Source organism: Peromyscus maniculatus, chromosome 21, assembly GCF_049852395.1.
Source record: "Peromyscus maniculatus bairdii isolate BWxNUB_F1_BW_parent chromosome 21, HU_Pman_BW_mat_3.1, whole genome shotgun sequence".
NCBI lineage: Eukaryota > Metazoa > Chordata > Mammalia > Rodentia > Cricetidae > Peromyscus > Peromyscus maniculatus.
The window spans coordinates 33,079,093-33,107,046 of NC_134872.1; the positions used below are offsets into that span (position 1 = coordinate 33,079,093).

The 27,954-nt window shown below is 43.5% G+C and overlaps 1 long non-coding RNA gene across 3 annotated transcripts in view; it reads right to left on the reverse strand.

Moving 5' to 3' along the window:
• Positions 1-982: 982 nt before the first annotated feature.
• Positions 983-27,954, reverse strand: part of LOC121824729 (uncharacterized) — a 33,375-nt gene continuing 6,403 nt past the window's right edge. The window contains exons 2-3 of one of the 3 annotated variants that reach the window (XR_006066686.2): positions 25,829-26,099; positions 983-2,160 (exon numbers count right to left, since the gene is read on the reverse strand). This is a non-coding gene — a long non-coding RNA (uncharacterized LOC121824729). Of the gene's footprint in view, positions 2,161-14,764; positions 19,835-23,104; positions 24,141-25,828; positions 26,100-27,954 lie in introns of those variants that run through there. The other 2 variants (XR_013046711.1, XR_006066687.2) reach the window with 2 other exon arrangements.

The window sequence follows — 27,954 nt, forward strand, 5'->3', positions numbered from 1 at the left end:
TAGAGCCATCAAGAGGAACTGGATTCTCTTCACTGTGTGTGGGAAGGCTTGAAGATGACTTGTAGATCCCTTCCAACCTCAGGAGCTCCCAACTGAGGCTAATTTCTATCCTGTGGGTGTGAAAATCTCTCCTGTTTCAGAAAAGTCTCCAACTATGCCTTAAAATGCTCATTCCTATCAATACAATAATTCTTTTTTTCCCCCAAATATCCATTCAAAAGATACAAACGCCAAAACACTGGAATGGCTAAGGGCCAGCTTGACAGCAAGCGCTCCCATGCCCTCTTCTCAGGTAGATGGTACCTGAGAAGGTACAAATTCAGCATGAGCGTTCGCTTTGTCAGTGTCCACAGTGAGTCTCAAACTTCTGGAACAATACCAGTTACTTCCGAGACCAGAAAGAGTTTATAGATTTATAAAATTAAATGGAAATATTTAAAGGAATCGTAAAGGCATGGCATGAAGGGCACACCAAATTTGAAGGAAGGCAAAAGCAATGAAAGAAAGTTGATTAAGATTCCTCATGTCCTGAAGTCTCCACTGATCCTACCTCCCAATCCACCATATCTGGATCCAAAGACAAAAAGAATTGTAGGGATGAGAGCAGGAAATCCAACACAAAAGAGAAGACGCCATTCATCCAAGTTTGTGGAGATGGCACCAACTAGCCTTGAGCAGTATACAACCTTTATGGCAGGACACAATGGCCCGCATGGGAAGTAATGCCAGCCAGATTGGGGGGGGGGTCTCTTTTACTGTAGAAATGAGGAGAATGGGGATGTAGTAAGATCCCAGAGAAGGCTGGGCATTGGTGGTGCACGCCTTTAATCCCAGCACTCGGCAGGCAGAGCCAGGCAGATCTCTGTGAGTTCGAGGCCAGCCTGGGCTACCAAGTGAGCTCCAGGAAAGGCGCAAAGCTACATAGAGAAACCCTGTCTCAAAAAACCAAAACCAAAAAAAAAAAAAAAAAAAGATCCCAGAGAAATAGCAGTAGTCATAACAAACATGCTCCAGGTTAGTGTCCGTACTTGCCAGGCAGCTCTGGGTGTTATCTACTGTCTTTATCCCACAGTTCATGGTTAGGCTGCCTTCACCCTTGATACATACCTCCATAGCTTTTCCAAAGGACAGATGTATAAGTTAATGTGCTATGGTCTCTAAACGTGACAGTCTGGGAATCCAGGTGGCCAGTTTTCATTTCACTGTGCCCTGGCCCTGCAGTGTTCAGTGGTTCTGCTCTGAGGAAAACAAGAGGACATCAAGGAGGCAGATAGGAGAGAATGAGAGGGACATCAGAGAAAGAGGCATGGACAGCCTAGAGGAGGTGGCGAGCCTGCGCTGGGTGCATGTGGACCTCACTCACCTGCCTATTTATCACTCCTCTTGGCTGCCTGTGTCAGGGAGCTTTGAAGACATCTGAACTCAAAGAAATCTGTTTTGAAAGACTTTATTTCTGGGACAGAGCTGCTGGAAAGAGGATCACCAATGGCCTCTACAACTGCCTCACTTCAAGTTCACAGACTTCAAGAGGAGATGGTGACAGGTATCTGAGGAAGGATACAGGTAGAAGGCAGAGCTGTCCTATGTTACACTTCACATCTGTGTGAGGGATGCCCACAAGACAACCACCTTCCCAGGCTCCTGACGTTTGGATTTTCCTGTTAATTTTTAAGCCTTTCTATCTAAGGAGCTCCCTTTAGGGATTAAAATTTTATGTTCACAAGAAAAAATGGAGGAGGAGAAATATTTGCCTGTCACTGCTTAGCAGGAACAGAAAGGGTCGTAACTGATGACATGTGATGACGCCAGAGGCGTGGAGGCAATTTGGTTAGTGTGCCTAAGAGACCGCGTATTACTTCCCTCAGATGTCCCTCCTCTCATTCACGGCTGCTAGTGTCTCATGTTATAGGCACTTTTAAGTCCAAATCTGAGTTTTCTGGGTCACCTGGATGTATAAACTGGAAGCACTTATCAAAGCCCATGACGGCAGGTGTGGAGCTCCCAAGTTCAATGCCACTCAGACGTGTGACTTCCACACACAGCATCAAGGGCCTAGAAGAACATGGGAGAGGAATCGATGGGCCAGGTCCACTAAGAACCAGTCAGTAGGTGGAAAGGTCTTGGATTCTCTCATGAGTCCTCTTCCTGCACCGTCTGACCCTGGAATAAAGTGAGAGACAGTAACCTCTTATCAGACCACAGCTCCAGCAAACACCTGACCCCAAAAGGCTTTGCTGCTGCCTCATCCTTTCTATAAAACCAAGTGGCTCCAACTGGACACTTGGAAAGAAAACAGGCTTGGATAATTGTGGTTAGACAAACAATTTCAAGATCATTTGGCCTGAGTGTTTAGAAGGCTCAGGGGGCCGGAGGAATGCAGTGGATTTACAGGAAGAGGGACAAGAACACACATTCCTCCAGAACGCCCAATCAGCGCTTGTTTATTTTTTGGAACCAGTAATGTCTGGAGAGAGGTCATCCTTTTTGAGGTTGGAGAGTGAAGACAGGCCCTGAGGTCATAGCCAGCCAAGACAAATGAGCGGTGGAAGGACAGCTAATGTGGTTTCTAACAAAAGCTCTAATTCAGAGGTGGGGATGGAGAACTCTGTTGGAGTCTTCTGTGGGACCTCGCAGGACTCAGCCCTGAGGGAGTATGGATGCCCTCCTAAGCATATGGCAGGTAGGAAAGGAGCTGTGGTTGGCTGTCACCTAAAGGTCTGTGTGGTGAAGGTTGGTCAGCCTGTGGTGCTGCTTAGCTCTGCCAGTCTCTAAGAGCAGCAAGAGGCTGGAGAGATGACTGAGGAGGTAAAGTCACTTCCTGCTAAGCTTGATAAGCTGACTTCTATCTACAGAGTAGAAGGAGAGAGCCAAGTTTCACAAGTGGTCCTCTAACCTCCAAGCGTGTGCTATGGTGCATGCAGGTGTGCAAATACACAGACACACAGACATACAGACACATAGACACACAGACACACACAGAGATACACAGATACACGGACACACACTAAATGTTTAAAAATGTTTTTAAAGTAAATGCTGTAGGCCAACTGACCATGAGCTGAAACCCAAAGTATTTACCAAAAGAACCCCGCCCCCATCTTTTAAAATTGAACAGCCTCAGATATTCTGTTTCAGTGACAGACAGCTGAGTAACACCATGAGAAGTCTGTTAGGGTAGGTGAGGTGTAGAGGGAGATTGGAACAAGCTGGCAAATTCATGCTCTGTCAAAAAGTACATTGTCTCCTCATCACCAGGGTAGGACTGCTCCAAATGGCCCAGGATGGCCAGATCTTTTATTTTATGAGAGGCTGAAAGTTATATTTTCCTATGGAATCTGATAAAGCTGCCAACACATTTTAAAAACATAGTATGACCTGGGCTCTCCAACAAAACTCCACTGGCTAGATTCTGCCCATGGACCTCCTCCGTAACAAGGCTCCTCATTTAGGGAAGTAACCTTGAATCTGCTTGTAAGAGAAGATAGGTACCCAGGACATAAGGGACGAAGGACAAACTCTGGCTTTGGGGAGTAGAAACCATTACACGTCAAAATAGTCAGTTGTAAGAGGAAACTGAGGTACAGGCAACTTGACAGACACTAGCCAGGGAAAGGTGAGAAATACCCAGTCCAGTCCGGTGCCCCTTCCTCTGGGGTGGCCACCTAGCCAGATCCGCATATCTAAGAACTCAAAGGCTTCCATGTCTCTGAATCGCTGGTGGCTGAGTCTGCCATATTAGCTCCCCATGCTGTGCATCTCCTACATGAGGGGAATGATACCCACTGCCTGATGTGAGTGTGGGCTGAGGAAAGAGCAGGCGGCACGTGTGTGTGTGTGTGTGTGTGTGTGTGTGTGTGTGTGTGTGTGTTTGTGAAATAAGTAGGCACTTGCACGTACTTCCTACTAAAATGACTTTCTTTTTACTCCCCAATTATTTTGAGTACTTTTAATAAATACACCTTTTAATGTTTAATTTTCATTATGGGTTCATTACACATACATAGCTCCATGATCCATAAGGGCATCTCCAAGCATGTACTGTATATTGAGCATGCCCTTAAACCTCCTAGTACTTTCTGTTGTGAGATTGGCTAGTTGAAAATGCTGTGGTGGGATTCATTCTTTCAGCACTGTACGTATGTATCCCCATTGTCTTTTGGCCAGATGTTGTCCATGGGTGTTAACTGGATAAACTAATGTGTTTCATTGAAGCATTTCCACATGTGTATTTTAGTCGTGCTCACCGCTCCTACCCTCTCATGTCTCCCCTCCCCCATCTCTGTCCTCTTCCCTAAAGCTTCCCCTTTGACTTCCGTGGCTCTTCAAGACTTCACATCTGAGAGAGAACACAAACCATTTGATTTTCTAAGTCTAGTTACTTTTGCTTAGCACAGTGGTCGCTCACCATTTTCCTGCAAATGGCTTGATTCTTGACCCTCTCCTGTTGATACAAATGTAAACTATTTTTATATTCCTGTTTAAGATAATTTGTATATTGATACAAATACAGAACTATATTTGTTATAATGTATATATACTTCTCTTATTTGAAATATTTGTAAATTGGTACAAATGTAAATTTATATCTGTCATACTTCATGTATGTTCTACTTTTGTTTAGCATATTCTGTATATTGATATATATTTAAGATTATTTTCATATTGCATATTGCACTATACATTCCTGCCTCTGTTATAAATACCTTGTGTATTGTCATAATTTTGAAGTCATCATCCTTTACCATACATTTGCTTATAGACTGTTTACCTTGTTTACATAGTTCGGTAGATAAGACTTATAGATTTATAGTCACCTATGCTTGTCATCTCTATAGTTACATTAGTAAGGTTATCCAGATTTACAGATACATAGGTCAGATGGGTTGGTAATCTTCAAGCACTTCATAGACCTAGAGAATATGGCATTTAAATAACTTAGAATTCTGTTGACATGAGACACAATTGCTCCTGCCAGCACCAATTTGATCCCAAGAGAATGTTGGGCTTCTAAGACATTTCCATTTGGAAGTTTGTCTTCTTCTTGGCACAAAATGGCCTACTGGGCAAAGAACTGCCCTTGCCTCGACTGCTGACAGTACAAATGATGTCCTTTCTGGACAAGCGGGGCATAAGGAAAGCGACCACTGTATTCTGCCAAGACAGGGTAAGATGGTCTTTCAGAATTCCTGCTTCTGAAAATGGTCTGTCAGATACTCTAGGCCAATTTGAATGTACCAACAATGCTGAGAAACATTAGGTGACTGTCCAGGCTGCCAGCTGTCTCGGTCTGCTCTTGCAAGATTCCCGAAAGTTGCTTGCATCCATCTACCATTTCTCAGGTACCATTATATTCCTTTTTAGGTCTTTGATGGGATTGAAGACTAGAAGTTATAGTTACAACTTAGTGTATATATATATATATATATACATACATATATATATGTATATATATACATGTATATGTATGTGTGTATATATATATATATATATATATATTATATATATATAAACTTAGAACATATTAAGTATTAGATTCACCTTTTGGAATGATCTTTGTAATATGCCATTTACCTACGCTCTAGACTTCCCTAAATTTTAGTATGTGTTTCTTGCTTGATATTGTTAGAATTGGTTGTAGTTCCATCTTATCTAGGTCATTTACCCTTTTTACCCCTGGACAATATTTGAACCTTTCCTTGTATATAGTCTTGTATTAGGTTAGACCCTTCTTATTTAGACAAAAGGGGGAAATGTAGTGGGTAGCCATTCCAACCTTGATCTGGAAGTTCCAACCCCCATTGGAAGCTTTGGTAACTGTCACGCCTACAAGGTGGGGCCAAGAGAGGACCTTGAAGACCTGAGATCCTAATGTGCCATCTCTCTTGTTTCCTGGACCCTGGACACTGGAGGTAGACCAAGCAGAGTTTTCCAGAGAACACCGCCGGACTGTGCTGTGACTTTCCCAGACCCTGCAACCTACCTATCCCTTCATTTGTAAGTTACCCCACTAAATAAATCTCCCTTTTAACTACGTGGAGTGGCCTTAATAATTTCACCAATACTCTCCAGAACTGAATAATACATAGTTTAGCTATGTCCCATTTGTTTCTGAGACTGACTTCACACTCCTGATCCACTGGCCACAGCCTCCAGGGTCTTGGGATTACTCCGAGTCACATGTTGGATTTATCTGCTCTTCCGCTTGTGGGAACCTAAGCTGATTCTATGTCTCAGCTGGTGTGAATAGTGCCATGCTAAGCACGTCCGTGCGTGTGTCTGGGCGTGCTGACTTAGGATCCTTCAGGAATAGACCCACTTGCTACAACTGGAGCCTGTGGAAACATGGAAGCTGATCACGAGGAACTTCATGCCGATGTCTATTAGTTGCACTCATTTTCATTCCAGGAAGCTGCCTATAAGGGTTTTTCTGTTCCTACCTCTTTTGGGGGGTTTATTTTCTCTGTTTTTTCTTTTCTTTTCTTTTCTTTTCCTTTCCTTTCCTTCCTTCCTTCCTTTGTTCCTCTCTCTCTCTCTCTCTCTCTCTCTCTCTCTCTCTCTCTCTCTCTCTCTTTCTCTCTCTCTTAATATCTAGATTGGTTTTGCTATTGTTGCTTTGAAGACAACCTATTTTTTCTATCTAAATTTTTCCTTTATCATTCACTTGAAAATATTTAACTATTACATCATTAAGTGAGACTTTTTTAAAATTTTACTATGGCTGTCAACAGGATGCTTTAAATTAGATTTAATTTATTCTACTTTACTCTAGTTAGGTTTCTGCTGGTGTGATAAAACACCATGACCAAAATCAACTTGGGGAAAGGGGTTTATTTCAGCTTGAAATCCATCATATATGAAGAGTCATAGCAAGAACTCAAGGCAGGAACCTGAAGGCAGGAACTGAAGCAGAGGCCATGGAGGAACACTGCTCACTGGCTTGCTTCTCCGTGGCTTGCTCAGTTTGCTTTCTTATATACCCAGGCCCACCTGCCCAGGATGGCACTGCCCACAGTTGGCTGTACCCTTCTATATCAATCATTAATCAAGAAAACGCCCTATAGACTTGCCTATAGGCCAATATGATAGGGACATTTTCTCTATTGAGGTTCTGTCTTCCTTGATAATCATATCTTGTGTCAAGTCAACCAAAACTAGCATATTATGTGTTTGAGTGTTTGTGCACCACTTGCATGCCTGGTACTCGCAGACATCAAAATAGGGTATCCAATCCCCTAGAACTGGAGTTCAGATGGTTGTGAGCCACAATGTGGGTGCTGGGAATGGAATCCAGGTCCTCTGCATGAGCAACAAGTGTTCTTAACTGCTGAACAATCCCTCCAACCTCTGTCTGTGGGTTTCTCGAATGCCTGATTTATTGCCTTTTAACTTTATAGTCAGCATTTTTAAAAATGATGTTTAAAAATGTATGTATGTGCCATTCTCTTTATCCTATTCTTTCAAGAATGTAACTATCTGTGTTAGCCCTTATAAGGATGCAGTTATCTGTGTTTCCTGTGTGCACATGCGTGTGTGTGTGTGTGTGTGTGTGTGTGTGTGTGTGTGTGTGTGTGTTCTCTTTATACTTCAGTCTGGATTTTTATAGTCCACATCTATACTTTTAGTATAGACTATACACTATACTGTATAGTCTGCAGATATGCTTTTCTCAAGGTCACTTGTTGAAATACAGTGTGTTCATTAGCGTTACATTAAACTCCGACTGATGGCTACATCTCTAAGTATCTTGTGATATCTTTTATTTCTATTTTTCCCTTAGTTTTCAGTTACTTGATTATTGTGGAATATTATTTTAACTAGGAAAAGATGTGTTACATTTATTTATGCTGTGGAGTATGACTTTGACACTGTAGAGGCATGTTGCTTTTGTTTAGGCTGCATTTGTTTAATTATGTAAAGATGTGTGGCCTTTGTTTCACTTTGCCTGACTAAGGCACCTGATGGGTCTAAGAAAGAGCTGAACGGCCAATAGCTAGACAGGAGAAAGGCTATGGGGGCTGGCAGGCGGAGAGAATAAATAGGAGGAGAAATCTAGACTCGGGAGAGAATGAGAAGAAGGAGGAGGAGAGAACAAGGGTAATGCCTAGGACCAGAAGCCAAGTGGCTGCCAGACAGACAGACATGAGAAGCAGTGAAAGTAATACATACAGAAGGAAAGAAAACTAACAAGCCCCAAGGCAAAAGTAGATAAAGAGAAACAGGTTAATTTAAGTTAAAGAACTAGTCAGAAACGAGCCTAAGCTAGGCTGAGCATGCAAAACTAATAAGTCTCTGTGTCATGATTTGGGCATTGGTTGGTGGCCAAAAAGAAAAAAACCTGGTATAGCTGATCTTAATTTTAGTGTGATTTATGACTACTTTGAACTCTGGAAATAGCATATGAAAAATAATCAAGGCTCTGGAAGAGGTTATCTTTATTGCAGCCAGGCTACTGACCATCATGACCATGTCATGAATTTTATGCATCTGATGTAAGTCCATTCTAGTTTAGACTTTCTTTGGGGTACACCACTTATTTACAAGATGAGGTTTTTTTCAGACACTTGCTTTGTTTTTGTTTGTTTCTGTTGTTGTTAGTTTGTTTTCTCTTTTTCTTTCTTTTTTCCTCCTGCTGAATTGAACTTTTGGCCATGGTGTATTGACATGGAAAGTGGAATTAAAATATTGAAACTCCTGTGAGGGTGGGCATGAAGTGAGTGAGTCAGTGATTGGGGGCCCAGGGCCACACAGGAGTTAGATTTGTCCTTCAAAGTGAGTCACTTGCTCAAAGCATGGAAGATTCAAGAAAAATATGACAGAGGGAAAAGAAAGGAAGGGAAGGGAGGAAAGAGGAGAAGAGAGGAGAGAGGAAAAGGAAAACCTTCTCCACTGTATCCACAGCTTATAATACTTGAAGAAGATGAATATTCAATTACTTAATTCAAATAATTATAATGAATTAATGGCAACAAAGGATGAAAGCCATCATAGACCGCCAGAGGAAGACTCACAGGAGCTGTGCAGTCATGTGCTCCTTCAGAGGCCTGTGGTGTGCATTTGGTGTAACACCACCTGCCTCTGAAGAGCTAAAGCTAAAGAAACAGTGTTGCCTTTTTATACACCCGGACACCACATGCAGTGTTAGAGAAAGAGCCAAGCTTAGTGGGACGGTGTCTCGAGTTCACTGGTGATTTAGGACATTGGGTTTATGTTTAGAGCTAAGCTGAGACATAAACTTTGCGGGTCAGGGGTAGGAAAGGAACTGGTTTTGCTCTGTGAACAGTTGCCTTTCAGGCCAACCTAGACTAGTGCTCAGTCCCATCCCATCATCCTGGGTCACCTCTGGTTACTTTGTCTCTCTCAGCGTCAGGCCCCTCTGCTGTGAAGGAGGTGACTTAGCTCATGGGCTAGTGCTTGGGCAAATGGATGGGCAGCAGAAGCTTCCGGTGCTGATGCAGTTGGTTTGCAACCGAGGATGAGGGAGTGACAGGAGGTGCTAGCTTTGTGGGCTATACCCTCTGAAGACCCATCCTCTGTCTTTTACACCCTGTGACTCCTCCTCAGCCAGCCAAAGTGCTATTGGCTCTCAGACTGGCAGACTGAGTGTGATGGTGTTAATGGTCCTCCCTGGAAGTGTGCCCTGAAGCTGAGGGGAATGGATTTCACCTCCAAGGTCTGAGAGAGAGAGAGAGGTTTTCAATCTTCCTGAGAAAAGAAGCCCTCATCAAGCAGCATCCACCTCCATGTACCCAGTGTTGGGGTCTCACAGAGAATCCCTCAAGGTCCTATTTCAAGCCAAGAGTATATATATTGCCTGCTAAGCTCCTGCTGAGTTGTGGACCAAGTTCCTTGGCTAAGGACGCCTTGAGTGAATGTGTAAGAAGTGGGTTGAAGAAGTCCTGAGTGATGTGTGTTGTTGCCACGGGCACAGCCCACATCAAAGACCAATACCTCAGACCTATGGCAGGGGCAAAGATCCCCACCCCTCCCAGTTAGGCTCAGAGGCATGGCAAAGCCTTCTTCTGGTCCAGTTGTGAATGTGGATGATGTGTGTGCAAGTAGACATGGTTATGAACAATTGACGAGTGTGTACGGAAACCAGTAACCACAGCTTCCTCTTCTTGGATGTTCACAGCCTTAGATACTCACCTATAGATACCTGCACCCCGTGATGCACATAATAAAAGCCTGGGGTTCCAAGCTGTTGCTATGCAGTAACTGTGGCTGCATCGGAGAACGCCCAGCCCTGACCCTGGCTTTTCTCCACCGGTGCCTGTGTGTCTTGTCATTTTTTTCATTCCCTTGCCACATCTAGTCAAGGTTCCTGGACCAAGCTGTGCAGGGTGTGGTACTCAGTCAATTCACTTAGTTGCATTTTTTTCTTCCTAATTGGCTTTTGTCTTTTCATTCTATGTTTATCCAGTTATTCGGCTCTGTTTGCATTTTTGTTGTTTTGAAGCTATGGACACAAAGTTCTGTTATGAGAATCAGGCGATCTGGTGGCACACTCCTTTAATCTCACTCTGGAGGCAGAGGCAGGTGGATCTCTGTTAGCTTGAGGCCAACCTGGCCTATATCACTCATTTCAGGTGCCAAAGCTACCTAGTGAGACCCTGTCACTGAGCAAAATAATTATGTAAACAAAGCTCTGTAATTCAAGCTAGAAAATTCTTTCAAAACAAGTTGTGCCCCCCCCCTTTTTTAATTTTATTTTACAATACTATTCAGTTCTACATAATAGCCACAGGGAAGGCCGCCCAAAATTGTGCCTTTTTTAAAGGCTACAGTGGAGAAAGGTTGCTTCACCACCATGCCCTGATCTGCTGTGGCTTGAATATGGTTTAGAAGTGTGTCACTAACCTTGCCTCCCACCTCCAGTGTGATGACCTGTAGGACTGTAAAAGGGCCAGAGCCTGAGGATGGATTGGTCAGGTCCCTGAGAATCTCTTTGGAAGGGATTAAAGTTCTTACCATGAGACTTTGGTTAAGTCTCAAGAGAGAGTTGTTACAGAACGTGCGTTATTGGCCCCTCCCATCACCTTGGCGCTGTGTGTGTGTGTGTGTGTGTGTGTGTGTGTGTGTGTGTGTGTGTGTGTTATATGAGATTCTGGATAAAACCTAAGGCCTCACTCACACATGCTGAGGCAAGCTTCAAGCACTGGGTTTATTCCTAACACACCTTACTTTTCCGTTTGAGATAGCTCACTAAGTTGCCCAGGCTGCCCCTGAACTAACTCCATGGCCCAAGCAAAACTTTCAGTCACTGTGACATGTGAACAGTTGTGGGCAGAGCTCATGTTGATGGGACCTTTGGCCTGAGGGGCTTTGGACATACCACCCTTCACACTCCCATGACGTAGGACTTAGGGCGCTGCTGCTGCTTTCAAAAGTGAGCTCTGATTTTACGTACCAGCCACTGCTTTAGTGATCACCCGCTTTCTTGGCGTTGAGGACTTCCCACCCACCCACTGTGCACAGCCTCTCTGCTTCTGTTGAGCGAAGGTCACCTTCCTTAACAGTGTTTAGATGGGATTGTTTGTAGAAGAGGAGGGGGCCGGAGGACCCCAAACCAAAATAGAATGAAGGGTTGTGACAAAGAATTTTTTCCTGCTGAATGTTATCTGACATCGGGCTATCTGGAAGCCATCTGCTCCCTGAAGACTTGAAGAAATGTTAGCAATGGTTTTTAAAATAGTTTAGCTGAAGTCTTGCAAGTCCTACTCAGGAGAAACCTTCCTTAGAGTCCCACGGAGACTAAAAAGGAGTAAGAGCATGGGGGGAAGGCTAAATCACCTGGGGTACACAGGAAGCTGGCAGGGCTAAGCTAGCCCTCCTGAACTCCAGAGATGTGAGGAAAACAAAACAAAAAAAAAAGTTGGCAGCACCGAGTCTGTGTGTCCAGAGGAGATGGTACAAAGCAAAGGGAGGCTGCTTGCTGTACCAGCCTCCTGCCCACCATCCCCAGCCCTGTCCCGGTCTACTCTCTACCAGCGGTCATCAGACCTACATGGTGTCCTGGAGTAGTCAACCCAAACAGCTGTGGGGACAGCCTTGGTAAGTGTTGGGAGTGGCGCTGGCCATAGGCTTCTGATGCCCCCGGCTTCTTTACCCTTTTATATTGCTTGTGGGAGTTTAAAGGATTGGTCGTGGGAACTCCTAACCCAAGTTTAGATATCAACTTGGAAGTTATGGAAGGTGATCTGAAGGTTGTAAGCAGATGCTGGGGGAAGTTTGCAGATCCCAAGTAGAGGGTTGTTTTTTGTTTTTTGTTTTTTGTTTTTTGTTTTTTTTTTTTTTTATAAAACTCCAGTCCCGTGTTGCTGAGAAAGGCCATGGAGAGAGACCACCATTCATGAGTTGCCTGAAAGCAGGAAGTACCACAAAGTGTTTTCCTAGTGATAGCGTATTTGGAATGGTCAGAACAGCTGGCTTCACAAGGACGCTCACTGCTTATGTGAGAACACCGCCTTCACACGCTTGTCTCCCAAGCACAGACCACCAACAGGCCTCCTTGGACTGTAGGCTGACATAGGCTGGCAACCCCTCAAGCCTCGCAGCACCAGCGAGATTTTTATTCTAAAACTTTTCTGAAGCCTTTCTCTTTCCCAAGAAAATCCCAACCTTTCTCTTAGTTTTTCAGACGTTCCAGAGGCCACCAAAGAAAGAAGAAAGGAAGGAGGAAGAAAGGAGAGAAGGAAAAGGAAGAGAGAGGGAAGGAAGGAAAAAAAGGGGAAGGAAGGGGAAGGGGGAATGAAGGGAAAGAGAATGAGGAGAAAGAAGGAAGGAAGGGAGGGAGAGAGGGAGGGAAGGAGGGAGGGAGGGAGAGAGGGAAGGAGGGAGGAAGAAAGGAATTAATGAAGTATCATGTGGAAAATACAGCATTTGTAACAGCATAGTAATTCTTGCATCTTATTCTGCTTCAGAAAAAAAAGATGAAAACTTAGAAAAGCAAAATTTCATCAAAATTAGACTATTACATATTAGCAATAGGTGGATCTCTCATTAGCCCTTCCTAAGTTAGCAGTGCAATATCTGAAGATATTGATATCTGAAGATATAGAACAGACAGTCCGTGAGGTGGCAGAGGAGGTTGGTTTGATGGTCAGAAAAAGCAGACACAGAGAATAAAATGCTGGGTTGGTGTTTGTTTCTGTTCCTGTTGAGAAGAGCAACTTCAAGGAGAAGGGGTCTATTTTAACTCATGGCTTAGGTCACAATCCATCACGATGGACAAAACCAAGGCAGCCGGCTGTTGAGGGGAGCTGTTACACGGCATCCACATTCAGGACCAGAGAAGGGTGAACACATACCAGTGCTCAACTCTCTTTCTGTTAGACAGTCCAAGAACCTCTGCCCAGGGGATGGCCCTGCCCACAATTAAGATGGGTCTCCAGCATCAATTAATGTAGCTTAGACAACCCCCTCCCCACAGGCATGCCCAAAGACCCATCCTCTACAAAGTATATGTGTTCATGCCTCAAGGCTGGAACAGTCTAGGAGTCCCTGATGGCCTGCTTGGTATATACTCAGCCTGGAACCGTTTACAAAGTCAGGGCTGTGAACCAGCAGCTGCCAGGCTGGCCTCAGTGGCCCATCTTAGGGGCTCATACTTTCCTGTCCCCATTGAAACCTGATTAAAATGGATTCACTCGTGAGTCTGGAACCTTTAAGAAGCGCCAGGGTCTTTCAGACCTGTGCATCTGTAACAGCCCGGTGTATGCCTACATATGTGGACCTATGAGAACATTAGGGGCGGTAGGAGAATCCTGAGCAAGTGGGACAGAGTCACAGGGTCCCCTGGAACAGCCGTATTCAGCCTCACTGTGACAGCTGGGAAGCCCTGGAGGAGAGTTAGCCTTGGAAAATCAGGTTGACAGTCTGGGCCTGGATTGTAGCAGGTGTTGGCCAAGGCTTCTAGATAAAGCCTTGAAGTTCAGCCTTCGTTCTTCTAAGTCTGGTTCTTTCCACCCACCTCTTGCTCCTTTCCCTCTCCCTCCCACATTTTTTTCCTTTCAATTTAAGCAAAACAGACCTTGAGTTTCTTGCTTCTGGAATGTTACTGGAAACAGCCTGCTCAGAAAAGCTGGCTTTCCATAAATACCCAGATTTATGAAGGAGAGGACATGATAACCGGGAAACCGCAGACATTCCTAACTTGGAGCTTATTTGTTTGTTTGGCTTTTCAGGGGACGTGGTCATCCAACGCACACATTCTTTTCAGATATACCCATTAGTTATGGAATTGGGGCTGAAATTCCTGAAGCTAAAGGAGTTTACAGTCACTGACCCTCCTGGCCCACAAATGGAGCCAAGCTGGAAGTTATTACCCATTAAATAACGGTCAGTGACATTTGGGGCTATCATTCCTTCATTTGTTGTGCCTAACCAAGTCAAAACAAGAGATTATAGCAAGAAAAGTTACTCCTTTTAATGCCTCTCTTCTCCCATCCATGATGTGCTACCACAGCGGTGGACCAGTGAGCTTTCACGTGTCTAGAACCAAGAGCCGGTGGGGCACTGCTCATCCCCGCAAGGAGAGCAGTTTGTTGTCAAACACATCGTCTACTCCGTTATCTTTTCCATACTTGATTCTAGACACCATGGGAAATGGACCTCATCAGTTTAAATCCAATCACATGCTAGATTGCCTTTTTTGGAGAAAGGAAGGTTTTTAAAGGAAGGAAGGAAAGAAGGAAGGAAGGAAGGAAGGAAGGAAGGAAGGAAGGAAGGAAGGAAGGAAGGAAGGAAGGAAGGAAGGAAAAAGGAAGGAAAAAAAGAAAGGAAAAACGGAAGGAAAGAGAGTGGAAGGAGATATTATGGTTTGTTTTTCTCAAAACATCCTATTTCTACTTCCTGCCCGTGTGTGTGTGTGTGTGTGTGTGTGTGTGTGTGTGTGTGTGTGTGTGAATTCAGGTGCATGCTTGCACCACATACACATGGAAGTTAGAGGACTACTTTGGTTTTGGTTCTTACCTTCTACTTTGTTGGAGAGCAGAGTCTCTCATTCACAGCCATGTACATCAGTCTAGCTGGCTCATTGAGCTGCTAGGGATTCCCCTGTCTCTCCTCCCATCATAAAAAAAAAAGCACTGGCCCAGCTTTCACACAGGGTTCTAGGGATAGGAATCCAGTCTCTCACACTTGCACAGAAGCACTCTATCCACACAGCCACCTCTCAGCCCCATCTTAGAGATTTTAAACAACGCACCTCACAATAGAAGATGAACTTTTACCTCCATACTTGAAGCTCTGTTTGGTTTTTGCTCTATAGAAAATACAAGTTTAAGATATGTTTTTCCTTGACCTTTTTTACCCATAGAAATAAGTGGTTGGGATAAAGGGGTAGGTAAATCTTGTGAATTTACACATTATATATGTCAAATGATTTTGAAATTTTTTTTAAGATTTATTTATTATGTACACAGTGTTCTGTATATGAGTCCTCACAGGCCAGAAGAGGGCGCCAGATCCCATTACAGGTGGTTGTAAGCCACCATGTGTTTGCTGGGAATTGAACTCAGGACTTCTGGAAGAGCAGTCAGTGCTCTTAGCCATTGAGCCATCTCTCCAGCCCCGATTTTGAAATTTTTCACCATAAAGAAATGATAGTTGAGGAAGCAAATATATTTAATCTGATGTAGACATTAAGCAACTTATAGATGCATTGAATATTATTACATGGTGTGTCCCATTAGCCTGTACAGGTCTATGTTTTTGTAACAGTTAAAAATAAATTTCCTAAATGATTAATATTCTTGTATGTATACCACAGTGGACATTTTCATGAGCTAGTACAGAACCTGTGCTATGGTCCGAATGTATATGTCTCTCCAAACTTGTATTGAAATCCTGACCACCAAGGGACAGTATTGAAACTGGAGCCTTTAGGGGGTGCTTAGATAACAGGGCTGCTTAGATCATCAGTAGGATCAGTGCCTTGATGTGTGAGACCTCCTGGCTCTTACACTTCAAGAGGCCATGTGTGATGGGAACAAAAAGCCATCTACAAACCAGATGCCCAGTCTGCCAGGACTTTGGTCTTGAACTTTTGAGTTTCAAGAAGTGTAAGAACTCCACTGTGTACAAACCGTCAGTCTGTGGAGGTTTGTTACAGCAGCTGGAATGGACTAGAATCACTTCTATATATGGAAACAAGCGCCAGTGGAGGCGAGGAACCATGTGAGCCGTTCTCCAGGATTTTCAGGAAGACTTGTCGTCTACTTCACCCAGGTGACTATTTCTTTGAGGGACTGACCCACCGCTTCCCGTGTTGGAGATTTAGATGAGATCTTTTCCTGTGCTCTTTAGCTTTCAGGATGTGTTCTTAATCAGGGGAGGAGCCCACTCATCCATGTCTTTTTATCTTTCCTCCTAACGTCGGTCCACATCTTCCTCCCTGCCCCAGCATTCCCACAGCACTCTGTCCCGATTCCTCTCTTCGCCTTTACCTGTATCTTTTTAGTCCTAAACTCCCAATGTGTTGCCCGACAGTGAAGAGTCCAACTGGAAACATAAATGACTGCCAACCCGCCTTCACCAGCTCCCTGTGAGCATCAGTTCTCTGCTAAAAACGTCTCTGTGGGACCCGCGAAGCATCAAAGAATTGGTGAGTGGCGGATCGCCTCCCTCATCCTTACAGGGTTATCCTGTCATTCTGTGCCGCCTTGAAACCTCCCATCATCAGAGCTGTTGAGTTCCGGGAGTAAACTGAAGAACAAAGCCTCTCGTGTTGAGCAGTAAGAGTTCATTCTGAGGGGACGTTAACAAATAAGGTGACATCCTGACTGTGTCAAATGTCGCTGTTTAACTTTCAACTCTTTTGGCTTAGCAAAACCAAGCCTCTCTCCCTTCCTGGACTTTTTCTGGCTTTCCTGTGACTGCTGAACTCAACGTGTACTTTAAATGAAATATAATCCCCGCGCTCCTCCCACGTTCAGACTTGATCCAGCCAACTGTTACCTTCTTTGTGTCCAAGAACACTTTTTAAAAGATTTATGTAAGCTTCTTTTGAAGGACTCTCTTCCTCCCAGGCCTCCAGACGGGATATTGTATTTTACTAAGGGTAAATCATTTTTACCATTTCCAAAATTTGAGTGTAGTTCCATGCCAGACACCCAACATAAAGAGGCTCCTGAATTTGCCGAAATGTCTCCTATTCCTTCTTACTCAAAAGTATGCGTTTGTGAATAGCCCAAGCAAGTTTATATGTACTATGTAAGTAAATGTATGTGCATCGATATATTAAATTATCAATATGATAGGGATCATTGATCTTTCTTCAATTTAGCACTTTGAATTTTGATGCTAAGGGCTGCACAGTCATCCAGTCCACACATAGACATGGTGAGTTTGATATTAACTCAGTGTGTGCCAATGCTGGAGTAACAGCAGCCTCCAGACTGCGGGCTGTTGGCACCGTTTCCTTCCAACTATCTAGAACGGCTTCCAGTCTGTCCTCTTCCATTGCTACCCTGCCCTTTCATAGCTAACTAGTTCCTTCCATTACCTGAACTGGTTTGTGTGTTAGGGTTCTCTAAAAGAACAGAACTGATAAAATGACCAATGATACCTTTGGTGGTTCTTTGTCTCATATTGTTAAATCAGGGCTTTTTTTTTTTCTTTTTTAACCTTATAGGTCCTTTGTGTATGTTATGGCTTCCAGTTTGGGGTTTTTATGGGATTTCTGTGTACATAAAGATAAGTCTCTGTGTCTCTATGCATTTCTGGGCTTTTTCTTATTTGGTTGTCTTGTCATAGTCTGATATGTTTTTGATTTATCTTATTTTATTTTATTATTACCCCTTAGAAGCCTGTTTGATTTTTAAGGAGAGACAGAAAGAGTGTGGTTTTGGAAGGAAGGGGCAGTGCAGGGGAACTGGGAGGAGTAGGGCGAGGGGAAACCCTAATCAGAATATACTGTATGAAAAAAATCAATTTTCAATAAAAGAAAATTTTCTCTCAAAAAAAGCAAAAGGCTTGATTATGAGAGGGAGCAAGGAAGGGTATATGAGAGAAACTAGAAGGAGGGAAGGGAGATAATTATCTAATTCTAATTTTAAAAATAAAAATATATTTAAAAGATACATTGACTAAAAAGAAAAGTCACCTATGTTGGGAATACTGGTGCATGCTCTTTAATCACAACACTCCGGAGGCAGAAGCATGTAGATCTCTGTGAATCTAAGGTCAGCCTGGTCTACAGAACTACAGAGCAACTTCCAGGCCAGCAAGGGCTACACAGAAGACCCTGTCTCAGAAAACAAAACAACACAAAGATATGAAGATCTGACATTTTGCCGGTTTTCTTCTAGTTGCTTTGAATGTTCAATGTCCATTTCCTTTATCCTTATTCATCCTAAAGGTTTGAAGATCCAGCAAATTAATATTGCTTTTCTTTCACTTGCTTCTTCTCTGGTGAAGCTCGTACTTTCTTATGCTCTCCGTTTTATTTATTTTTTAACCTTTTCTGAGTGACCCGGTGATTCATGTATCTTCTGGTTTAGTGGTCATAAAGTCCTTTAGTGTGTACTTACCTGGGAAATTCCCCTTTTCACCTTTGATCCTGAAGGATAACTTGACTTGATAGGGTGCTCAAGGTTGTCGGTTATTTCCTATCATGGTTTGAAGTACATCACTCCATGGTCTCATGGCCTTTTGCTTTCTGCGGAGGGATCTACAGTCATTCTGAGGGACTTGCCTTAACACATGGCCTGGTGCTTCCTCTTGAAGAGCTCAGTATTCTTCTTCATTCTGCATGTATGTTACCTTAAATATGAGATACGAAGAGGTTCTTTTCTGGGTGTGTCTACACAGGGCTCGAGACATGCTTCTATACCTGGGTATTCATGTCCTTCTGGAGTTGAGGACTTTGTGCTATTATTTCACTGACTAGATTTTCTGTGCCTTTAGTTTGAACCTTAGTCCTTCGCCTATACTAATTACTTGTAAATTTGGTCTCTCAATTGTGTATTGTACATACTGATATGGTCTTGTATGTACTGTTCACTATTTTTTTCTGTCTTTATTTTCTTAAGTACCTGACATTCTTTCTTCTACTTTATCTGTTCATTTGGTAAGTATAATGGCTAATGTTGATTTTCAACTTGACAAAATCTAGAATCCCCCAGAAGAAGAAGGACTTCTGGGTAGGCATGTGGAAGTTATCTTGATTATGTTAGCTGATGTGTGGAGATCCATTTTAATTGTAGGCTGAAGTATTCCTTGGGGAGGACATCTTCTAAAGTACTGGAAGAGAGCCGATCACCAACTGTATGCTTTCATTTGCCTGTAAACATAATGTGACCAGTAGCTTCAGGATCCAGGTGACTTCACCATCATGACAGACTATAACCTGGAACTGTAGATGAAAGCTAACTCTTTCTTCCTGGGAGTGCCTTTGTCAGAGTATTTCATCACAGTGACAGAGACTAAGGCAATAAGGCTTTTCACTGAGCCTTTCATCTGGTTTCTTTTCCAAGCTCTGTTTTGTTAGTTTTTTTTTTTTTCAGAATCTTGATCTCTTTATTGAATTGCTCTTTCATAATCTTGTAGTGTCTTTCTTAATTCACTTAGCTGTTTGTTTGAATTCACTGATCAAAACAACAACAACAACAACAACCTTTTGAACTCTTTGTTCAGAATTTCATCCATATTGATATCTTTGGATTCTTTTACTGGGGAGTTAGGAACTTTTGCAAGAATCATGTTCGTTTTTCCCCCTCCATATTTCTGGTGTATTTTGTGATGATTTATACATCACTAGGGTGGAAACTACTTCCACTTTTATGTAAGAGCCTCCTTGGGAAACAATCTTCCTGTGAGGACTGGATCTCCAGCACTGCTCAGAGAGAATGGAACAAATCACAGTATAAAATGACACAGAAACAAAACACATCTGTGTTGTAAGAAGATGGTGTTTAAGGAATATACCACCATTGGTAACAATAGAAAAGAAATGTACAAATACAGAATAAATTCAGACACTGAATATTAATAATGGCAAAATGAAATATAATGAAAAACTTAAAAAACAAGATTTTCATATGAAGAAAAGGAAAAAGGCAAGATTTTACAAGATTTAATTAAAGAATAAAATAAGTAAGCAAAATTGAGTAAAAAAACAAGAAAAAGAAAGAGAAAAAACAAGCTTAAAATGCCCATAATTGAGGTACACAGATGATAAAAGCTTCTTCCTGGGTTCTCAAATAGTAGAATCTACCAGATACAGGAGTGCTGGTTCACAACTGAAGCTGTTGTAATTATTTCAAGATCTCACCGAACAGGTTGGTGCTAAAACGTAGGAGGATTCCTGCCCCTCATTTCCCACCAGTGTGATTAAGTGTGTATTATCTGCTTCAGGGCTATATTCACTCCAGAGCCTCCCTAGAACCCTGTGGGGAGTAGGGGCTAAGGGAGGCACCCATAGCTGCTGCTAGCCCCGAAGAGCTTCAGTGGCATATGGACTGGACCAATACCTAGGGGTTTTGCAAATGTCCATGCCCTGACATGTCTCCAGATGCCTCAGAGCACATGGATCCATTGAGTCCTACACTGGAGGGAGAGGGGCTGAGCTGTGGGCACTGAGCCTTGTTCTTGGCAATCTCAAAGCTGTTCCTGGAATACAGCACACATGGCTGGTCTTGGGTTCCTCTTGTTTACATTTCCAGTCAAGTCTTTGAAATTGTGCCACTCCACAACTGCCCCTAGTGGCCCCAGTCTGTGGCAGGCAAGGTCACCCCAGGGACCCTGAATTGGGATCGTTTCGTGTTTTATGGTCCCCAGAATATTTTGATCCTTAATAGGCGTCTACTCAAGAGGCTCCTACCTATAGCCTTCCAAGCTATGGTGAATTACACAATGTGTTTATTTTCTAAAACCAACCTGCCATGCAGGAAGAGTTTCTTTCAGACCGAATCCTGGCCCTGGATTTAAAGCTTCTAAAAAAGCTTGCTTGTTCCTTCTGAGCCTGTGACTGCCAGGCCCTTGTCACCAGGGCTGGCTGCGCTCCAGGCACACCTGAGCTTCCGCGTGGGTTTCCCCTCCCCACCACCTGGGAACGGTTGGTCTCTGAGCCTCTGAGTGAGGCTTCCCACTCTGTTGTGAGTTGCCTTTCTGCTTCCCTGTGCTTTTTGGCTATCCCGTCACCTCTTTGGTTGCCCAGTCTTCCTTTCTCTCTCTCTTCACAGAGTGTAGCTTCTCCCCGTTTGCCCTCACACTTCTCACTCTTGGAGTCATTAAACGGGCATTTATACGGCACTGCTGTACCCTGGCACGCTTTCCACGCAGTTTCCATGCGGCCCAGCACAATGTTTTCCTACATGGTTTTAATTTCCCACAGCTTCACTAATCTCGAAGTTATAAAAGCCCTTGTTAGGCAAGTCCCAGCGTCTGACAAGTGGGGTGGTCTCTAGCTTCCAAATTCAGGAAATCTACGTGGCTTGCTTGTGAGTTTACCAGAGGCTGTTTCTACCCCCACCCCTAAATTCCCTTCATAGTGCTAAAAGGATGGAAACCAAGCCTTCCATCCTGCTGTAATTATAGAAGCTCTCCATCAGCACTTGGCCAGGCACTTGCTAGGGGCTGGGTTACCAGCGAGGTGCCAGGAGTAACTCTGACACGATCACAGAAAATAAACATCAGTTATCACAGCAACAGCTGTGTAGTTATGCCTCCAAGACTCCGTTCTCACTTGGGCCACATGCCTTCAGCAGCGCACATAAGCTGAGCACAGTCTAGTCCAGTGCAGTCCGGAGAGTTAACCCCTATAAGACCTGAATATGGCTTCTGGCTGACTGTTTCTTAGAAATTTTATTCACAGGAGGCAAGGGTTTCCAGACTGTACTATACCTACATAAGGCTAAAAAGTAGCTAAAGATAAAACAGAGCAATTTAAAATCAAATAAGGGATCGGGCATGGGTCACTAGACAAAATTTCATCTGGGAACTTCTTAATATAGCAGAAGCAATAGATTGTTGCTTGTTTTTGAAGCGCTAAGGATCAAACCCAGGGCTCTTCACATGCTAGGCCAATGCTCTAGCCCAGAAGCAATGGGGTTTTTATACTAATGAGAAGCCAGTGTGAGCAATAACTACCTAGGGCTATGTGCAATATAACTGTACATTTCATTTCAAAGGCCATGTGCAAGAGTTGAATGAGTGAGTGAGCCAGTGAATGGCACTCTCAAAGTTCGTTGCTGTTAGATACAGTAAGGTTTAACTAATACATTTGCAGATGGTCATGCTGAAGGACCAAATGCAAAGGATTCTGATCTCTAATGGAAAGAAGATTGTTACCAATACCTTTGTGGGGGGCACTGGAGAGGTGGTTCAGAGATTAAGAACACTTGTTGCCTTTGCAGAAGAAAATTCAGATTCCATTCCCAGCATCGACAGGGTAGCTCACAACCATCTGCAACTCTGCTTCCAAAGGATCTGATACCTTATGTTGACCTCAGCAGACACCAGACACACACACACACACACACACACACACACACACACACACACACACACACACGCAGGCAAAACATTCATACACATGAAATAGAATATTTTAAAAATGCCCATGTGCGTCCTTCATGACTGGAGAGTTTGGAGCAGAAGTCAGAAATGCACTGGTACCACCTAAGCAGTTCTTCTCATCTAAAGCCACCATGTCCTGCAGATGCAATGGTCCCCTTACCCCACACTCCTGCTCACTTGGAGTTTCCTGTCCTCTTAGTAGATGCACTTTCTCCTTTCATAAGATCACGCCTATTGTCAGCCTAGGACATCCTATGAGAGCTCATCTTTGCAACTGGCCACAGACACTTATCACTCTTTCAACTAAAGTCACCCTCTAATATCTGAGTGGGACCAAAGTCCATGGATGCAGGAAGTGCATGTCTATGTAGCACTCATGGCAGGCACAGTGGCGCACTCCTTTAATCCTACCACTTGGGAGGCAGAGGCAGGTGCATCTCTGTGAGTTCAAGACCAACCTGCCTGCTCTACAGAGTAAATTCCAGGACAGCCAGGGCTGTGTAGACAACCCTGTCTCAGAAAAAAAAAAAAAAAAAACCAAAAACTAAGAAGTAAGTAAATCAATCAATCAATCAATAAAATAACCATTGCACACAGCCTACATGCATGCTCCAGAATTCTTTAAACCAGCTCTGTGTTATTTACATATTGGATACAATGTAAATAGTTGCCAGGCCAAGTTGTTTTCTTTTAGCTAAAATTTAGATTAGCACACAGAGCATGGTGTTATCATTCTTTTTTCTACCTATGTGTTCTCATTTGTCCCACTCCCCCACTGCCCTGTCCCATGCTCATTTCTCTCCCTCAGCTGGCTCCCTTTGTCCCTTCAGTTAGCCCTAGCTTCTACTTCCTTATTACGCTATTCCTTAAGATCTCTTCTTCTCTTCCCATGAATATTCCCCTTTCTAGTTATAGAAATCACACAAGGTATGTATGTGACTTTAAATCTAGGTCCTGCCTATGAGAGAAAACATTCAGCATTTTGCCCTTCTTAAGTCTGGTTTATTTTGCTTAACACAGTGATTTCCAGTGGCACTCATTTGCCTGGAAATGTCATAATTTCATTTTTCATTACAGCTACACAAATTCCATTGTATATATGTATCATACTTTCTTTATCCACTCATATCTTGGTGTGTATCTAGGATGGTTCCATTTCCTGGCTATTGCCAATAATGCAGCAATAAACATGGATGTGCAAGTACTATATATGTTGACTTAGGGTCCTTCCAGTGTAGATGTAAGAGTGGGAGAGCTGTGTCATGTGCTATCTCTGTTTTCAGGTTTTTTGAGGCATCTTCACACTGATTTCCACAATGGCTGCACAAGTTCACATTTCCACCAGCAGGAAATAAGAGTTCCCCTTTCCCCACACCCTTGCCAGCGTTCATTGTCATTTGTTTTCTTGACACTATAGATTGTACTGTTTAGGAAATAGTGACAAGGAAAGTCTCTATGTGTCCAGTAAAAGATAGTGGTTTTCCTTCTGGAACCTTCCTGAGTATTTTAGTCCATCTGTCCACAGACCACCCACAGACATGAGGCCACAGATGTGAAAACCAACTGTAAGGGACTCAAAGCCTGAGCTCTCTTGTCTTAGAAAGCACAGAGCTTCCTTGTACCTGAAAAAGTAAATCAATTCAACTTAGAAGATAGGAACACAATTTTAGTGAATGTCCATGGACAGCTGTGAATGAAGAAACCTTAACAGTAAACCTGGGAAGATGTGATCTAAATAGGAAAACAGACTCAGCTCAAGTAATTTCAGCAGGGGAGTTATGCTGAGCAGTGGATACATAGGCAATGGATATGCTGAGATACTACCTGGAAGGGTAGAAGTCTCTGCTGGTAAGAGCTGGGTGACCTCTCAGAAGTTTGAACTATGGCAAAAACTAACCAAACTAGAGATCCTGCCACAGAAGGATGAGAAGATACCAGGTGTGGTGGTCTGAAAGGAAATGGCCCCCAAAGGGAGTGGCACTGTTAGGAGGTGTGGCTTTGTTGGAGTGGGCATGGCCTTATTCAAGGAAGTGTGTCCCTGTTGGGGTGGGCTTTGAGGTCTCCTGTGCTCGAGTTACTCCCAATGAGAGAGACCACTTCCTGTTCCCTGAAAGATATAGGACTCTCAGCTACTTCTCCAGCACCATGTCTGCCTGCACACCACCATATCCCACCATGATGATAATGGACTGAACCTCTGAACTGTGAGCGAGCCACCCTAACTAAATGTTTTCCTTTGTAAGAGGTCCTGTGGTCAGGGTGTCTCTTCACAGCAATAGAAATTCTAAGACAAACACCTGGCTTCTCCCGCCTTCACTTGCCAGCATCACCCAGTGGCTGAGACACCAGAACTAGGAAATACAGCCTGGTGATATGGCTGTGGCAGGGAAGAATGGACCTGGGATGGGGTCAGAAACAAACTGGGGGCAGAGGGCAGAGCTTTATTCTTCTCCATGGACAGATCACTACCACCAACTCCTTGTGCACAGCAAAGGATGCTCTGGGGTCTCCCTGAGCTTCCAAGCCAGACTCAGCCAGTTCCTGCCACCTGACAGAGAGCAGCAGCAGCCAATGAGCACTTCACATCCACAGGATCATACCAATCAGCAGCCTGACTGCTCTGGTGGCTTGTTCCAGCATAGTCTAGGAAACCAGATCTTAACAGTGTATCTTTAAATACACTGACTTAATTAATGCTCTCAAAATTGGTTGGAGACTTGAAAAAAAAAGCAAAGGGATGTTTCCTGAATGCCCACATTTTTAGACTGGGACACATATCTGTTTCAGGAAACACCCATATTCTGACATCACTCCTAAATGAGGCACTTGGCTGGGGTTTCTTGTACCTATAATTATGGATATATTCATTTATTCTAAAGTATATGAGGCAATTTAATGAAAAAAAATCTTTTTTTTTTTAACTTCTTACAACCCAACTCTGCTGATAGATGAATAGTTAAGTAAAGCACAGCGTGCCTTGCACTGGAAATTATTTCATCCAGCATTGCAAAAGGACGTGCTGGCATAGGCTGCAGCGTGGCAGAGAAGCACCCAACACGGTGGGGAACACCGAACTGAGAATAGTCCAATTCACCCACAGAACAGAACAGTGGCTGCCAGGGGCTGACGGGAGGTGGCTGAGAAGTTCGTGATTAATGATTCAACACAGGTTACAGTTTGGGACGGTGAAATGTGTAGGAAACGGATGGTGCTGATTCTTGCATGACCAAGTGAACATGCTTGTTAACACTGAACTCTGTCTTTGAAAGAGTTAAAAGTCCTCAGTTTTTACCACAATATAAAACTTTACCTTGCGGTTTCCTTCGGAAGTCGGGCGTTTACGACATTTGAAAGCAGCTTTCGTAGGTAACTTCTGAGTCAGACAGCTTGCTCTAGTGACTCATAACACAATCTTGCCTTGCAGTCTCTTGGGTCTTTTGATATAAGATAGCGCTGCCCTTGAGAATGAGGAAGCCTGCGGGTTATTCAGCACAGAGCCGAGTGACAGGAACCTCTCACTCCCAGGGACGTTGGAGCAGGGCCTTTCAGCTGCTAACATGGAGTATTGTAGAGTGAGAAACCTATAAACAACAGAAGTTGATTTGTCTTGTGGTTTTGGAGTCTCGGAAAGCCAAGGTCATGGATCCACAAGTGTTGAGGGCCTTCTTGCCCAATCACAATATGGAAGAAAGTACCTCATGATAAGGGATACCTGAGAGATCAAAAGGTTCCAGTGACTCTAGCTAGTAAAGCATTCAATTCACTGTAGCAGAAATCTTAAAAGTCCTTATTAATAAAATCAAACCCGAGGCCAGTTATTGGGGTCCATGCTGGTAGATCAGAGAGACAGAACAAGCCACAGCTATCTCACGTCGCCGGATCCTCAGCTGGTCTTGTCTCCTCAGACTGGAAGCCTCTGAGTCCTCATCCGGAATGGGTCTCAGCTGAATTACTGCTGCTAGAAGCCTGAATCTTAACCAGGCCAAATGCTTAACCAGCCAAATGCCTCTAGTTTCTAGTCCTCACGCCTTATATATCTTTCTACTTTCTACCACCACTCCCTGGGATTAAAGGCTGGCTTTCTGGGATTAAAGGTGTGTGTCACCATGCTTGGCTATTTCCAATGTGGCCTTGAACTCACAGAGATCCAGAGGGATTTCTATCTCTGGAATGCTAGGATTAAAGGCGTGTGCTATCACTGACTAACTAGTGGCTTGTCTGTTCTCTGACCCCAGGTAAGTTTATTAAGGTACACTATATTTTGGTGAACACAATACCACCACAATTCACTCTCAACTCTCCTGGAGTTCCTCAATGGGCTATAACTAGTCACCATTGGATTTTTCATCGTTTGACTAAAATGTATCGATTGCACACATACTGTTAATGGGGCCAAGAACTGGGGGAGTCATAAACCTTAGCAGAGAACCTACTAGTATTATTCTGCTAAATGGACATAGTAATAAACTACCCCCCCATGTGCTTTTTTTGATACTCACAAATTAATGTATCTCTCAAAGTTCATCAGAGAAGCTTCTTTTTGCAGACGATGGCTCTAACACAGAAACCTACAACCTTTCGGTGTGCAGAGACTAAGAGACTATGGTGTGCTGAGCCCTAAATGAGTCATAATCAAACCCTCTTCTCATACAGGTCAGGGACTTTCGTGGAACAGGGACTGGAATGATTGTAAGAGTCAGAAGTAGTGGAGGACTGTTGCGAACAGTGTATGTCAGACATGACAGGACCATTACACACATGAACGTACAATGGCTGTGACTGCCTGCACAAGGTTTGCACTATATCCAGCCAGCCAAAATCACAGGGCGGGTGGGGGAAGGGACTTAAGAAGTCCCCTAGCTGAAGAGCTCTGGGCAATTGATGGCTGCTAAGGGAGAAAGAATCGGTTTTCTTCAAGAAGCTGCACCTGAAAGTTACTCATGCTCCAGTAGATGGCCATGCCCCCAATATAACCACGTGCACATAGGCAGCTCTATGTAGACTCAGTGGGTTCTTTAAAAGAGCACGTCAAGTTGGCAGGGAAACGTGGCAGGGGTGATAGAAAAGATGTTAATATGGGAAAGTTTTATTAAAATATATACATGAATGAAATTCTCCAACAATAAAAACTAATGAAATTAATTAAAAGAGAATATAATTTATCCCTGCACTGTTGCCTGTCACAAAAATTGGTGTGGATGAAGTCTTTAAAATCAGATTGGATGGCAATGTTAGCAATAGAAAATGAGGGTATAGTATGCAGCATCTGTAATGTTGGGGATGATACTGACCTGAAAGCACTTATGTGTACAGTGTGTGTGTGTGTATGTTAGTGTGATAAGAAGCAAAATGACATACTGAATCCAGGAGATCTCAACTGCAACTGAGCACACCATAAGCATCTGTTTACTTGCTGAAAAGACTGTAGGGGTAGAA